The sequence below is a fragment of the Neolamprologus multifasciatus genome, chromosome 7, assembly GCF_963576455.1.
Source record: "Neolamprologus multifasciatus chromosome 7, fNeoMul1.2, whole genome shotgun sequence".
NCBI classification, from domain to species: domain Eukaryota; kingdom Metazoa; phylum Chordata; class Actinopteri; order Cichliformes; family Cichlidae; genus Neolamprologus; species Neolamprologus multifasciatus.
The window spans coordinates 6,946,051-6,960,181 of record NC_140445.1 but is presented as its reverse complement, the minus strand read 5'-3'; the positions used below and the strand labels follow the sequence as shown (position 1 = coordinate 6,960,181).

The window sequence follows — 14,131 nt, the reverse complement described above, 5'->3', positions numbered from 1 at the left end:
AAATTAAGAGAAATCCAGAAAAGTTTTCTTGCTTCAAAAGCTCTTCCAGTTGCCTGTCTTCTTGTCCTCCTTCAAATGTGCTTTTTATATATTTGTATTTATTTGACTTCATATTGCCATGACAACACAAAAGCAGGTGGTTCTGTCCTCTGCTGGTGTTCCATAATGATGTAAAAGTATGTTAATAATCTTTAAACAGACACTCACTGATCCTGTAAGAGCAGGAATTTAACTACAAACCCTCATAGTTCCCATCAGTATCATTCGTTCTGCTCTGCTTTCCAAGGATGACAGACTCCACTTTCTCTGCATCAGGACAGCTCATAACTTTTTAACAGTCTGTCCCTGTCCTGATACTCCTACATCATCTGCTATAATCAAAAACCATGGACTCTCACTGCAATGTACGCTACAGCTCAAAAGTTTCAATACAATTAAAAACGTCTTGTTCTATGACTACAATTATTTTTAGTTTAATGTTGAGGAACACAAAATTAATCAGAGAATTAAAGCAATATGAACACTTAATAGTAACACTGACCATAAATCATGAATGAGGTTTAATGGAATATTAACACAGATGTACAAAAGCCCATTTACAGCAACAATGTCTCCTGTCTTCCAGTGGTACATTTTGTTATCTACTGTAAGTTTATCGTGTTAAATCCCAACTTATCAGTCAAGAAAAGTTTTTTCCGAAGATATCAGCACAGACCAAAACTACTTTGCTGATTAAGAAAATAATACATTTGGTCTCGTGACTGTGTGGATCATCCCATTTTCTCTTTTCACACTGATTAAACCAAGTTGGCACTTTTCCATAAACAATGTGAACATTTGGGTGTGCCACTGCCTTCAACTTTTTATCAGCTTCATTTATGAAAGAATTTTCATGTCTAAACATCATTTTTTTCTGATATAAAATTTTAAAAATCCTTTACTTCCACCTATTTTAAGACGTTGTGACAACAAATTCAACAGATGCCAAATGAAATTATTATTTTTTAATTACAATTTCTTTTACGTTTGTTATTGTATTTCCTGTCGTTCAAAGGGCTAAGCAACATTGAACGACTTCAGAAGCTGTCTTTTTTTTGTGTTTGTCTTCAGAGTTTAGGAGCTGTGTCTCCATTTCACTAAGGCCTACAATTCTTCAAATAAACTACATTAATTAAATGTACCATTACAATGGAAGACTGCCGAGAACTGACTAAACATTTAACACACTGAGCATAAGGCAACCCATTTCCAAATGTTTTTAGTTGAGACCTAAACTGTTGTGCTGATGAAGGAAACAAGACATTTTTTGCCACATTAATGTCACGATCATCCTATTTTCTTTTTCTGCTGTGAATAAACCACCCAGATCTTTAAAGCCTTCTGCACTTTCACACATAATATTTCTCCAATTCTTTTTGGAAATAATTTCATCTTCATTTTGAAAACAACTGAACCCACACAGCTGGAGCTTCAGAGCCCAAACTAACCAAATGTAACTTTTCTTCAATCAGCGCAACAATTTTGAGCTCTTAGTTTGTTTTGTCTGCTCACAGTTTGCTGTCTGCTTCTTCTACTTGGTCCACGATTATCTCTGCACCATCTTTCTCCTGTTGTATTTCTCCTCATGCTGCACCTTCATGTGTCCTGTCCTGAGATGTATTTTTCCTCCTTGAAATCATCTGGGTAACAAATGAAGCCTTCATACTTATCAGGCTGCAGGAGTGGGCTCATTAATGTGTTAGCTATTATCTCCATCTCATCCAAAGCTTACATAACACGGGCATTTTCTTCTTGTTCATTTTAATTGACTTTCTTTACATGCACAAATCAAAAGTGTTGTCAGGTCAATCAAATCTGCAATGTTTTCTTTGATTTCTGATGAACACCTGTCTGTGCTAATTTTTACTGTACATTTCATGTTGACATCACCCAGAACAACATGTGTGTGTGTGACAACATGTGTGATGGCTCTTAGACATCTATATCCACTTCCAGGGTTTGGTGGCTACTTGTACTAGGGAGTGGCTTGTTTAGAGCAATATTTGTCACCATGCTTAGTTACTCAACTGAGACTATATATGGACGTCTGCAACCTCAGTTTCTATCGCTCATTCTTCCAGGTCATTTGGGATTATTAGAATTTTATTTGCCTTACACACCCATCCACACACTTCACATATTACAGACATTGACTTTGTTTTTTAAATACATTCATTTTTTCAGTGAGGTGTCCATTTCTGTCTTTCCCCTTCAGCCAGGGGTGTGACATGAATGGTGGATGATGCATGTGATGACAGTCACACATAATTAAGGGTAAACGCTGAACTTAATCACCTGAAATCATCATAAAACTTAGACTGAGAGGCAACAAAGACATTTATTATTTGTAGTTTAAAAATATGTACAGCGCCCTCATTTAATGTAATTAAAGGATGAAAGAGAGAGGGATTGGTTAATCCATAATGTTACAGATTTAGGGGCTTTCACACAGGACAGATCAACAATTGAATGACTCTATAAAATATATTGAGTCTTTGTATGCTCTAATGAAGCTCTGAGGTGTGCTGGATTTGATCGCTGTCAATAGACACAATTAATCTGACTGACAGAGAGAAGGCCAAGACCTCAGGAGGACAGTTCATCATCTTCTTATTCAGCTTGTTTTAGAACTGAAGATGAAGATGAGAGGTGAAATGTCTGCATGCCCTCTGCTGGGAGTGAGTGAAAACACTTTTACTGACGGCTGGATCTAAATACTGAGTTTGGTGCCAAACGCACCATTAAACAGGGAACATGTCTATAGAAGAAGAAGATCTTGTCTTGTTACGAACTTAAATTGTAAATTTCGAGTGTTGGAGCTGTTTGCCTGTCAAACCACGGACCATGAGCATGGAGCGGGAGTCAGGAGCACGTTCACCAAAACCACTTCTTTCCTTCTGTTTCACGATTGTTCACATTTCTCACTGTAAATAAACGCACTGACTCTGATGGGAAAATCCTGCATTTGGTCCCGGTTCTTGCCACAAATAATAAACACTTTGATTTAGAAACTGCATTTTGTGTTCACTTGTGTGATCATTGTCTTATATTTAAATTTGTTTAATGATCTGAACCAGATTTTCACAGCACTGTACGTACGTAGAAGTTCTGCTCAAACTCTATGAACAGAATCATTCTAACAATGTGAACCAAGCTGTCACTGCATCTGTACTAATGCTCAGTTTGTAAGAACAGACATGCTACAAAACAACCCCAAGACATGCGGGGTTCTTCAGAGGATAAAGTGCTGGTGCCGTGTTCCACCGCCAGACTTGCACACAATGTTCCAGAGATGTGCCAGCCAGGAATGCACAGGAGCCTTAAAGCCATTTCCAGAACTTTTTTTTTTAAAGTTATTTGAAATTGAAATGTTTAATCATGTAGATTAAAGAAAATAAGAAAGTTACAAAGTATATTTATATGAAACATGTGAACACTTACTGCATTTGATGTATTTTAATGATATATAATGCGTATTATGGAATGTAACAACTGAATATGTGTAATTTTGCCACCACATTTGTTTTTTTATGCCACCCTAAGAAAATTTCTATCCGCCCCCTTCAGTGTTACAATGTTATGTCTTCTGTTCAGTACAGTAAAAAAAAAACCCATTTATTTTTGATCACTTAAGGATCCACTTATTGTTGCTCAGGGCCTCTGTGAGTTTGGTTTGCATGATCTCCTTAGTTGAATATGACGGCAGCTCCAAGGTTAAGAAGCACGTGTGTGTGTTTGACTTGCATCTTGATTTTGTCCATACTGAGAATGGGCACGCGGTCAAATCCTGTCACAAACCCCAGAGGAGGAAAAAAGTCAAACTCAAAGAATAAAGTGATAAATAATACAGAAGTGCTCTATTGGATTGTATCACATAGTCAGATGTTTATAGAAATATAGTAGTTATAAAGCAATACATTCTCCTGTTCATGTTTGTCTGAGCATAAAAATTAGATTTGATTCATAAGAATTATAATGCAGCCGTAACTTAAATTATTGGATAAATTATGACATATTAAGAAAAGTCAGATAATTCTAAAGTGCCTTATGATGCTGATGCTGTTACACAGCTGTCTCATGTAGGGATGTTGAATTTTTTGCATGCTATAGTGTAATATTATTGTAATGCACAGTGTAAATTATCCTGAAATTATCCTCAGCACAGACACAGTGCACGCTCCTTTAGAGCTGCATACGATCCACCATCACAGTGTGAAATCTGTATCTGCTAGCAGGGCCTCTGTCAGTCTGTCTCGCAGGATCTCCTTAGTTGAGTAAAAAGGCAGATACAGATTAGAGTGACATGTCTCTGACTCAGGGAAGTGCTGATCACAGGTGCCGCTCTGAATTTGCTTAACCCGAACCTCCATATGGACCTGGTCCATGCCAAGAATTGGAGCTCTTCTAAAACCAGTCAGGAACCCTGAAGAACAACAATGGAAAGAAAATATAAGTTTACTTAATTAATGATAGTTAGACAGCTATCAAGGTCAGTATATTGTGAAAAAGCTCATCAATATCCAAAAAATTCTCACAATTCTATATGAAGATAGCACTGCTCATCATTTTTGGTCATTTGGTTGGCTCACCTAAGCTAGCTTATACTAAAAATGTTATCTCATTAAGCAAATAATTAACAACTTTTTAGTGAATTTGAAAACTTTTGCATACATCTTATCATCACATCACAGGAAAAGTATTTTTGCATATTTGTCACATTTATGTGTAATAAGTAAACACAATTGTTAATTTATAATTTCCTTCATTAAGGGAAAAAAATATTCAAGCCTAGCTGGCCCTATGTGAAAAAGCAATTGACCTCTAAATGTATTAACTGGTGGAAGCATCCTGGCAGCAAGAACTGCAGTCAAGTGTTTGTGATAACTGGTAATGAATCTTTACAGAGCTTTGGGAGGAATTTTGGCCCACTTTCCTTGGCATACGTTTTTGTACTTTGAACAAGCATAATAAAAACAGAATCAGGGCCCAGTGCAAAAACACATGGCTTTTTAAAAAGGCTTAACCAGGCTATGAAGAATCTTTAATTTGACTGAAATATTGTTATTAAGGTATATTCGTCAGATCTACTGACCTATTCAAATTATAGTAAGAGAGTCACTACGTTGTCATTATACTTAAAATCATCTGTCAGAATTTGAGGTGTTGTGTCTCTTTTGCATTTGATGACTAACTCAACCATAAAGCAGCTTTACAGTATATTAATCAGAACAATGCTGCTCTCTAATATATCTTGGTAAAGTGCAGAAAAATCGAATGTTTTATATGATACAGTGTGATTTCAGTAACATATCATAATGGAGGCTTCAGCAAGTACTTACGAAGGAAATCTTTCCTCTGCTCTTCAGTTAGTTCATCAAATACCTCCCAAAACATCTGTATGGTGGGGTGGCGGTCATGATATTTCCAATCATAACTTGTGTTCTGAAAACAGTGAAAATGACTGTTATAATCATAGAGTTTGTAAGGTCAGGCATATATACACTATGTTGCCAAAAGTATTCTCTAACCCATCCAAATCATTAAATTAATGTGTTCCAATCACTTCCATGGACACAGGTGTATTAAATCAAGCATAGACATGCAGACTACTTCTACAAACATGTGTGAACGGATGAGTCGCTCTCAGGAACTGAATGAATTCCAGCATGGTAATGTGATAGGATGCACCAGTGCAACAAGTCCAGTCATGAAATTTCCTCGCTATTAAATATTCCATAGTCAGCTGTTAGTGATATTATAACAAAGTGGAAGTAATTGGAAATGACAGCTAGTCAGCTGATGCTAAGGCTCATAGTGCACTTAAGTCACCAATATCTGCAGTCTGCTATTGTTACAGATGTCCAAACTTCATTGGTTTCCATGGCTGAGCAGCTGCATCCCAGCCTTACACTGACAAACACAATGCAAAGCGTCAGATTGAGTGATTTAAGCATCTCAACACTGGACTCTAAAGCAGTGGAGATGTGTTTACTGGAGTGACGAATCACACTTCTCTGACTGGCAATCTGATGGATGTGTCAGGGTTTGGTGGTTGCCAACTTGTCTGACTGCACTGTGCCAAGTGTAAAGTGTGGTGGAGGAGCGGTTTTGTTGTGGGGCTGTTTATCAGGAGTTGGGTTCGCCCCCTTAGTGCCGGTGAAAGGAACTCTCAATGCTTCAACATATCAAGACAATTTCATGCTTCCAGTTTGGGGATGGCCACTTTCTGTTCCAACATGGCTGGGCACCAGTGCACAATACAAGGTCCATAAAGCCATGGAAGAGTGAGTTTGGTGTAGAAGAACTGGACTAGCCTGCACAGAGTCCTGACCTCACCCTGATAGAACATATTTGGGATGAATTAGAGCAGCAACTATGAGCCAGGCCTTCTCCTCCAACATCAGTGTCTGACACCACAAATGCACTTCTGGAAGAATCGTTTAAAAATTCCCATAAACACAATTAAATCTTGTGGAAAGCTTTCCCAGAAGAGTTGAAGCAGTTATAGCTGCGAAGGGTGGGCTGACTATTATATTATACTATCATACAAAAGTCTGGATTAAGACTGAGATGTGACTCAAGTTCATATTTGTGTTAAAGCAGCCGACTGAGTGCTTTTGGCAGTATGCAGTACACAGTTATTGTGCTACAGGACAGCTGTGAAACTACAGCCTGTGTCTGTTTGGCTGACTGTACCTGTTTGAACTTTTCCCAGTCATACACGTCCTGGCCGACCAGCACTCCCTGCAGCTCCTCTGGTCGAAACAGCCTCACCAAATCCTGGTCACACACCAGGAAGAAGCCTCGCTTGAACTCCTGGAACAGACTCTCCACTGATGTGTTGAAGGCATGATTCACATAGGCCTCCACAAACTCCTTCCTGTTTAGTAGGGAAAATTTTAAATCAGCAAACATTTCACAGAGACAAAGGTGCTGCAGATGAACCTCACAAGCATGTCATGTTTTATATGCTTACTTATTTTGACCTGTCAGTGGCTTTCCAGGAGTTTGAGGATCCAGTCAACTTTTATCCCATCCCAGTTTATCTGTAAATTAGTTATAAATCAGATGAGTTTAGCTGCAAAACCTGAGAATGAGACAGATTACTGATCATCTTCTATAGTAAAACACATACCAAAAAGTCCATGTAGAGATTATCCAGAACATCATCTTCATAGTTTAAGATGGTCTGCAGACTCCTTTAAAGAAATTCAAACAAAAAGTTGTATTAAAAGAAGTTCAACTATGTACATTTTACAGCAGTCACAAGTTACTGTAACCACCACAACTTGAAATACATTTTCTTCTGCTTGTCCGGGGCCAGGTTGTGGGACCAGCAGCAGCTTGTGTTACTGAAATGAAATGGATACTTACCGTCCAACAGTCGGGCTGAACTCCATCATATCCTCCAGTGTCGGCTCTAAACTGAGTAGCTTCTTGAACAGAACCAGTGGGAATGGTAAGTGTATGATACACTGGTTGTACAAGGCCAAGCCACACAGTAGTCCAAACAGGAAGAAGTTTCTCTTGCTCTCCTCTGTTGCCTGCATTAATAAAAGTTCACTTTGGTTCATTATTGCTTATCGTTAAAACTTTAATCCTTTAACCAATTTTATACAGTTGGTGGGCTCAGTTTTAAAGTCTTACATTGGAGGGAAACCATGCCAGGGTTTTGGAGTCATTGAGCATGAACATCCCAGATTCTTCTGACACCATTTTAAGAAACAGGTGGTGAAAAAGGTCTCGTTTGTAGACATCTTTGATGTTTGGATCCTCATCAAAATGGACCTGAGAAATATAAATATTAGAGATGCTTCTGGAAAGAACAGTTGCAGAAGAATGGCTATGCATTAATCATCAGGTGAAAATCACTCAAATATTCACCACAAGTGGCTTCTTGAAGTCGCTGTGAGCAGCAGCTGCCAGCTCTCTGAAGGTGCTTTCGAAAAGTGATGCGCGCTGCAGCTGCAGTTTAAAGAATTTGGGTTTTGGCTGAGGAATCCATCCGTAAGGAAAAACAAAAACCATCTGTGGAGGCGCCTGCTGTTCCTTCTGCAAGACAAAACAAAGTGTCATGATTTTAAAATAAATTCTCTATTTAAATTCCAATTGTGATGTATATAAGGCAGCTGGTGAACCAAGTGAGCTAGACCGGCTCTTGCTTCTGTTCTGAGGTTCTGAAACTGACGCCTGCCTGAACTGTGAGAGAACTAAAACAAATAAAACAACAAAATGTTGGAATCTTTTGCAGCTCTGAGGGCAGCTGCTGATTTATGATTGTATTCTGTTAGTTTATTTTCTGTTGTGACTCCTTTGTTTTTTATAGATGGTTGTTTTGTCTGTTATATAAAACTGCTGAATAGTGTAGCTTTAAAGTGCGATCATTAATACACACTAATGCAGACTGGAAAATTACAAATTCTGCTTTTGTTTTCCTATAACAGGGTGGTGAAGTTACCTGAGTGAATGCAGAATTCATGTCAAAAACCAGTTTCTTTGATTTCAGATCCATCACAAATGGGTACTTGCAAAGAATCACAGGCAGATCATCTGCATTCTGGAAAAACAAAGAAACAACCCACATAAACAGTTAGTGAGCTTAACAGTGTGTTAACATGAATGAGTCATTTTCTGGGTTGACTGCCATCTTAGCAGGTTCAACGTACTTGTTGTCAGCTGACCTCACCTTGAGTTTTGACTTTGTTCGCCAACGTTTGAGATCCTCCTTTAGAAACATCTGGCTAAGCTCGAGGCAAAAAGTTGTTTCTGGGATTTTCTTGTTTATCTCATTGGTCTTAAAACAACAAGTGGTAGTATTTGTTATACTGGCTGTGTGAAAATCCTACTTTTTTTGTTGAAAAGCTGAGCAGTAATACATTTAATTAAATTTTGATCATTTCTGATACTGACATTGTACATATGCTGGAGGATTAGCAGTACGTTTCTGGCTTGAGAGTTGCAAGAAGCAGACTTAAAGATTGGGATCTACGAGAGGGCCGTCTTCCACACCTGAACATATCTGATCGTGTCGGAGGGTGACAGTGAGGACCACCATTCCCCTGAGGATGACAAAGGTACAGTCAGCTCTTCACTGGCTGATATCATGGATTAAGAAGTCTAGAGTGTTCGTTAGAATAAAATGCTATCATTTAATACATTGATGCATTTAAACAATCTATATTAATCCAATAAATACACTTTTAATAGACATGCTGAAGATTTCAAAGTTGTTAAAGTCTGCCTAAATATATGCCTGAACAACAGACTTTAAAATTGCTTTAAAAACAATTAAATTACATTAAATAATAATTGAGTTGTGACATAATTATGAGCTCTAAATCGCAAAGCTTCAGCAAGATTTTGGACTAATTCCTCAGATTTGTTAAATTAGTTGTTAGTTTAGTGTTTTTTGCATAGGTGAGATTGTGTTATGAGAAATGCATTAACTGCTTTGAGAACTGTTGGAGTTGGATAGAATGATGTTGATGTGAGAACTGCACTAAAGTCGGGACAGCCAGTAAGAAAATAGTAGGTGTCACCGTACCTAACATCTGGACGCTTTCATTGGGGAGTCGTTGCATGGTAGCAGCGACTGCATCAGCAAGCTTTTTGCTCTGTTGCCATCTGCATTTCTGTATGCATGCATGCAGAAGTTCATTGAGAAGCAGGAAGATCCTCAATCCTTCCACTCCCACAGGGTTCATATCAACAGATGGAAGCAGCTGCAGAACAGCAGTCTCAGCCTGCTGATGCAACTTGTTATTAATTAAAGGTTTCATTAAAGTCCACTTCTTACTTTTTTAGTTAATTACTCATCAGGTTACAAACGTGTGTTAGTCACATTCCAGTTCGATACCTCTGCAAAAACAACATCTTGCATCACCAGCTTCTCAAAACTTCGCCGTGCAAGTGACAAGTCCAAACCGGAGTACGTTGGTGAAGTTTGGAAATGTTTATCTTTGCTGACATGAAGAAAATGACAAATGTGTATATTCAAATGTTAAATTCAACAGACATAAAGAAGTCATGATCATGCTCATAAATGGTGTTCTTACCTCCTGTCAAGAAAGCTTTGATTCATACAGGATGGAGATGTGAGCATCCTGTGAATTTCCCTGTGAAGAGTTCATGAGGTTAGTCAGTAACACTAAGGCTACAGTGTACATGCTGTGCAGAAAACCAGTTACATACAACAACAATAACAGCTGCTTTTGTGTTAGACTTACTCTTTTAGATTTTTCCACAGCTTTGGATTATATGCAGAGACCCATTTGTCAATCATGTTATCAATAGAGTGTTCTGTCACCTTGTTCTTTGTGCCACTGCCTGACTCGTTATTAGCGCCCTGTGAAAGAAGCAAAGGTTCATGTTTGGTTTAGACACATGACCTCACATGTAGATATAACTGGTAAAGCCATGTTTACATCCTCCCACAGGTATCCTTACTGCACTGTATGCATTTGTGCTGGTACCTCATTAGGCGTGCATGTTGCAAATGAAGTGTTTCCTCCTGCATAGATGTTAGAAATGTCTAGAATAAAAACAGATGAGAAATTATCTACCTAAGAGTCAACCTTACTGTATGGGATGGTTTTTCAGTTCCAGAAAGAAAGATAAGATATAGCGACTTGCTGTCACGGTACTGAGTCTGTGACTCAGTGTTTTTCTGTTTGTATTAGTTATCTTTGATTTCATGATGTGTTTTGATTCTCTTGGGTTTGATTTCTGTCGCTAGTATTCCTAACTCCCTAGGTCCTTGGTATTTCTTGTGTTCTCCTTCTTAGGTTGTGGTTCTGTGTTACTTCTGTTAGTATACAGTCATTTCTGTCAGTGTCTCTTGTTCTGTCACTGTATCCCCTAGTTTAGTCCACGTCTGTTCAGTTTCCTATTTTACTTTGAAAGTCTGTGTACTAAGTCAATGTGTTGAGTTTTGCCTCCCCTTGCCTTGTCATGTCTGATGAGTCCCAGCTGTGCTCTCCTCTTGTTTCACATTCCCTAATCACCTCAGTATGTATTTAAGCCCTGTGTTTTTCCCTGCCATTTGTTGCGTCCTCCACGTTTGTTGTGTGTGTGTGTATTTGTTGTCGTCTACCTTCAGCATCTCCAGTCTAGTTAGTTTAAGTTGTTGTTTATGTATTGCCAAGGGTGACTCACCAGCAAATAAAGCTGTCGTTTAAGTTAATGTTTTGTCTCCGAGTCCTGCACGTGGGTCCAGCCACTGACAGCCACACAACTCACCGTGACAGAAGGACGCAACCATAACATGGACCCAGCGGACTCCGCTCACCTCGAGAGAGAGGTGGACCTTGCTCGCATCCTCGGACTGATGACTCGCATTAGCCACGCCTCAGATTTGCAGACATTCTCAGTCGGGTTGAATGCAATACAAACCATATTTGACAGAAATCCTCAACTGCGCCAGCTGTCCATTGCCTCGGAGTTCAGCCGTTCGCTGACCCAGGCTAAGGAGGCAGTCAAAGCCCGGGAGCTGGCCCAATTCACCCTCATCTCCTCATACACACCGCTTCAGTCACAGCGAGCAAGCCCTCTCACACCGCCGCAGCGGACGGAGCATTCTATAGCCCCACTGCAGCAGCTGAAGTCGCAGCATCGGACTCCTTCCTCCCTCACGTCTGGTTCCGACCACCCCTCACCTGCCTCATGCCTGGCAGGAATGTGGTCGGAGGATGAGGGACCAGTCACTGTTGCTCCGACACCCTCCGTTTTTTTTCTGTCGCTCCGGTTTCCAAGAGAAAGCGGCGTTCTCGTCGTCGCCGTCCCCAACCCGAGTCCAGTTCCTGCTCTGAACTGCTGGACGTGGTGAGTGAACAGAACAGTTGTCACCCGGCTTCTTCCACGCTGGGAATTTTTAGCTCTGAGTCAGTGAATTCGGAGTCGGTTAACTTTTTGACTGTTAACTCAGGGTCTGCAAAGACAGAAACTGATGATCCCAAGATGGCTGACTCTGAGGCTGTCTTTCGGGACTCTGAGCATTCTAATTTTCCCTCTTTTGTTTCTTCAAAGATTGAGAAGATTCAGGAATCGGATGACCTTATTTCAGAGTCAAAAGTGGTTTTGTGTCCTGTAACTGAGAGTGGTGTTTCTGGGTTTCATTCTGAAAAGACTGGGGTTTCTGTTTTCGCTTCTCAGGCAGGTTATGTTGGTTCCGAGCCACCTGTTTTTGGATCAGTTAATAGTGAGCTTTCAGATGTAGATTATATATGTGAATCTGTTATGAAATTTTCTGACTTGGACAATCATGATCTCACTCAGGACATTAAAGATGCGGCTCAAAAGACTATTTCTCCTACTGCTAAACTAAACAGGGACAGTTCAATTTCCCAGCCAAATACCATCTATGCTGTGCAGGCTACACCTCATGAGACTGTTGTTGGTGTTGCTTCATCCATGTGTTACGCGGCTCACCAGCCAGTTCATTCTGAGGCTTCCTATGATAAACCTCATGTTTCCATAACCTCCCCTGAGTTAAATTTCACAAGCCTAGAGTATGCTTATTCAAAGACTGTTTGTGTTGCTCATTGTGAACTCTTCAAGACTATGCATTCTGTGACTGTCCAGGTTAGGACCAACCAGGTGTCATCTGCTGTTACCAAGCTGGCAAGAATACTTGGTTTGAACACTGCAGAAGTGGTTGCTCAAGTTAAAGTTTCGGTTCCACGATCATGTTTGTATGACTCTGTGCGCCATGCTTTTCAGCCAGTAGCCCTGGACACTGTGTGTGCAACTTCCCAGGCTGCTTTTTGTAAGACTGTGTTTTATGTTGCTTCACACCCAGTTTCTTCAGATACTGCTTGTATGATTTCTCCAGCACCTGTGACTGCCCCTGAACTTGTCTTTTCTAAGACTGCTAATGTCAACCTGGACAACTTAAGAATAGCAGTTTTACCAAGGTCAGCCTGCCATAAGTCTCGGTTTTCTAGAACCATGTCTGGTACCATAAACTTGGTTTTCCCTGTGACTGTTGCAGCTCCTCTGCTCTGCTCTCCGCATCCAGTTCCAGTTCCCAGGCAGACTATGGCTCCGTTCATCCCTGCACCTGTATCTGCTCCACGGGTGGGGACGGCGGGCACCCGGTCGTTGCCTGTTCTGGTTCCCTGGGTGGGGGCAACTGAGACCCCGCTGACTCCTGCACCCGTTTCAACTCCTCGGGTGGGAGCAGCGGCGGCCCAGCTAGCTCTTGCACCCACACCGGCCCCCAGGGGTAAGGCAGCCAGAACACAGCTCTTCCCTGGACCTGTATCTGTTTTTCAGGTGGGGATGGCTGATGTTCGGCCAGGCCCAGTACCCGTCCCTGTTCCCCGGAGGAGAGTTGCTGAGAGTCGGTTACCCGCTCTGTTGCAAGTCCAACAACCATCACTACACCCAGCACGACCATCATCACGACCACCACTACAACTTCTGTTTCAGTCAACCGCCCAGCCAGCAACTCAGCAATTAGTGCAAGCACCAATTCAGCTACCTATGCAGCCAGGGGTCCCAATGGCCTCTGGTCCTGCATCTGCTCCAGCTGGAGGCCCCGAGTCGCCCGTCCGGCCTCTAGTGTCGTCAGCTGGAGGGCCCGAGTCGCCCGTCCGGCCTCTGGTGTCGTCAGCTGGAGGGCCCGAGTCGCCCGTCCGGCCTCTGGTGTCGTCAGCTGGAGGGCCCGAGTCGCCCGTCCGGCCTCTGGTGTCGTCAGCTGGAGGGCCCGAGTCGCCCGTCCGTCCAGCCAGCACATCCTCATGTCTGCTGACGGTCCATGGAGGTCCGTTCAGCCGCCAGCTGCAGCCTCACCGCCACCAGCTGCAGCCTCACCGCCGCCAGGTCCTGCGGTTGCCTCACCGCCGCCAGGTCCTGCGGTTGCCACACTGTCTTCAGTTCCGGCTCGTCCTTTTCAACCTCGCCTCTGCCGGCCGCTTTCCAGGCCTCCGGCTGGACGTCATCGCCGGAGGGGACGGCCCCCTGAGCTGGTTCTTCGCCGGAGGGGACGGCCCCCTGAGCTGGTTCTTCGCCGCGGCCGGCCACCTGAACTGCTTCGTTGGTGCCGCCTGCGCGGCCGGCCACCTGAACTGCTTAGTCTCTGCCGTCGACCTCT

At 41.8% G+C, this 14,131-nt stretch overlaps 2 long non-coding RNA genes and 1 pseudogene across 4 annotated transcripts in view; all 3 read right to left on the bottom strand.

Annotated features, from left to right (window-relative positions):
* LOC146513629 (uncharacterized) overlaps nt 1–14,131 on the bottom strand; it is a 101,816-nt gene that overhangs the window by 4,681 nt on the left and 83,004 nt on the right. The window lies entirely within an intron of this gene.
* LOC146513636 (putative E3 ubiquitin-protein ligase HERC6) lies at nt 3,659–9,044 on the bottom strand (annotated as a pseudogene).
* LOC146513635 (uncharacterized) lies at nt 9,412–10,595 on the bottom strand. Of its 2 annotated transcripts, none has more exons than XR_014874983.1 (4): nt 10,266–10,595; nt 10,095–10,154; nt 9,896–10,001; nt 9,412–9,785 (listed from the first exon to the last, which is right to left on the bottom strand). It is a non-coding gene; the product is annotated as an uncharacterized LOC146513635 (long non-coding RNA). The 2 variants fall into 2 exon arrangements; XR_014874982.1 differs by having other exon boundaries at nt 9,412–9,782.